Source organism: Rutidosis leptorrhynchoides, chromosome 4 (assembly GCF_046630445.1).
Source record: "Rutidosis leptorrhynchoides isolate AG116_Rl617_1_P2 chromosome 4, CSIRO_AGI_Rlap_v1, whole genome shotgun sequence".
NCBI lineage: Eukaryota > Viridiplantae > Streptophyta > Magnoliopsida > Asterales > Asteraceae > Rutidosis > Rutidosis leptorrhynchoides.
In genome coordinates this window covers 358,454,455-358,457,253 of record NC_092336.1, presented here as the reverse complement: position 1 = coordinate 358,457,253, position 2,799 = coordinate 358,454,455, and positions in this window count along the sequence as shown.

Here is a 2,799-nt window from a genome sequence, read left to right as displayed (position 1 = left end):
ATCCTAAAGATTGATCTATTGGGCCTAACAAACCCCATCCAAAGTACCGGATGCTTTAGTACTTCGAAATTTATATCATATCCGAAGGGTGTCCCGGAATGATGGGGATATTCTTATATATGCATCTTGTTAATGTCGGTTACCAGGTGTTCACCATATGAATGATTTTTATCTCCATGTATGGGATGTGTATTGAAATATGAAATCTTGTGGTCTATTGTTACGATTTGATATATATAGGTTAAACCTATAACTCACCAACATTTTTGTTGAAGTTTAAAGCATGTTTATTCTTAGGTGAATACTAAGAGCTTCCGCTGTTGCATACTAAAATAAGGACAAGATTTGGAGTCCATGTTTGCATGATATTGTGTAAAAACTGCATTCAAGAAACTGATTTCGATGTAACGTATTTGTATTGTAAACCATTATGTAATGGTCGTGTGTAAACAGGATATTTTAGATTATCATTATTTGATAATCTACATAAAGCTTTTTAAACCTTTATTTATAAAATAAAGGTTATGGTTTGTTTTAAAAATGAATGCAGTCTTTGAAAAAACGTCTCATATAGAGGTCAAAACCTCGCAACGAAATCAATTAATATGGAACGTTTTTAATCAATAAGAACGGGACATTCCAGTAGGATTTGAAACAAAGGATGATCGAAGAGTATTGTCCTTATAATAAGATTGTTAAGATGGAGCGGGAAATCCAGAACTTGAAACTGGTTGGTACTGATTCAGCCAGCTATAATAGGAGATTCTTTGAGCTTGCTCTTATATGCCCGGATATGGTTACTCCCGAACGCTGAAAGATCACTTTATATGTGAAAGGGCTAACTGAGAACATCCAGGGCGGTGTGACTACTTCGAAGACAAGGACTGTTCAAGAGGCCGTTGAGATGGCTCATGAGTTGATGGATCAAATTGAACAGTGAGGAAAAGCTCCTGCATCAGCTGAGACCAAGACCTTCGACAACAAGAGAAAGTGGAATAATAACAATAACTCTGGAAAGAACTACAACCAGCAACCTTACAAGAAGCAGGATACAGTCAAGGGAAATACTGCTACCCCGAACACCAACTCTACATATAAGGGAAAGTTCCCGTTGTGTGCTAAATTCAATAGGCATCACTCGGGAAATTGCATGAAGGTGCATGATAAGTGTAAGAAGAATGGACACTTGGCCACGGAGTGTAAAGCTGGTACGAATGTTTTCTATGGATGCAAGAAAACTGGTCATTTCAGAAAGGATTGTCCGACTGCAAGTAAGAATCCTGAACCTTTTAGAGGAAGAGCTTTTAAGATCAACTCCAGTGAAGCTCGTGATGATCCTAAGTTAGTCACGCGTACGTTTTTACTTGACAACCATCATGCTTATGTACTTTTAGATTCTGGAGCTAAAAGGAGTTTTGTGTCCAGAGATTTTTGCCAAAAATCTTAAGAATCCTATATTGTCATTAGAAAACTTGTACTCTATAGAACTAGGGAATGGTAATCTAATGAGAGTTGATAAGGTCTATCATGATTATACTTTGATTTAAGCTGAAACGGCTTTTAGAATAGATGTGATACCGATTAAGCTGGGAAGTTTTGACCTTGTGGTTGGAATGGACTAGTTAGCTGAGAATAGAGCCGACATCGTTTGTTACCAGAAAGCGATTTGCATACCTCTTACCAAAGGTGAGCCTTTGATGGTGTATGGAGAGCGAAACAATACACAGCTACACTTCATTAATTGTTTAAAGGCACATAAACTCATAAGAAAGGGTTGTCTCGCTATGCTGGTTCACGTAAGCAAAAATGAACCTGAAAGCAAGAAACTCGAAGATGTGCCGACCATTAAAGACTTTCCCGATGTTTTTCCAGACGAGTTACCCGGATTACCACCGCATAGAGATGTAGAATTACAGATTGACTTAGTGACTGGAGCAGCAACTGTAGCACGCGCACCGTATAGACTTGCACCTTCAGAATTGCAAGAGCTGTCTGGTCAAAAGCTTCCGGACAGCGGATTCATTCGACCGAGTTCTTCACCATGGGGACCTCCAATTCTTTTTGTTAAGAAGAAGGATGGATCAATGAGACTTTGTATCTATTACAGGGAACTGAATAAGCTGACTATCAAGAATAGTATTCCGTTACCGAGGATCGATTATTTGTTGGATCAGTTGCGAGGATCCGGATGTTACTCTAAGATAGATCTGAGGTCAGGTTACCATCAGATGATACTAAAGGATACAGATATACCGAAGATAGCGTTTAGGACACGCTACGAACATCATGAATTTACAGTAATGCCGTTTGGATTGACGAACGTACCGGCAGTGTTCATGGACCTTATGAACCGTGTGTGTAAGCCATATCTAGACAAGTTTGTTATTGTGTTTGTTGGTGATATTCTGGTATATTCTAAGGACGAGAAGGAACATGAACAACATCTCCGTTTGCTACTTGAGAGGATCAGGAAAGAGCAGTTGTGCGCGAAATTTTCGAAGTGCGATTTCTGGCTGCAAGAAGTTCAATTTTTGGGTCATGTCGTAGGTGTCAATGGTATTCAAGTTGATCATGCGAAGATAGAAACAGTCGAGGAATGGGATACGCCTGAAATATCCCGTTCATATTGATTATAAACGTTCCATATTAATTGATTTTGTCACGCGGTTTTGACCTCTATATGAGACGTTTTTCAAAGACTGCGTTCATTTTTAAAACAATCATAACCTTTATTTTATCGATAAATGTTTAAAAAACATTACGTAGATTATCAAATAATGATAATCTAAAATATACCGT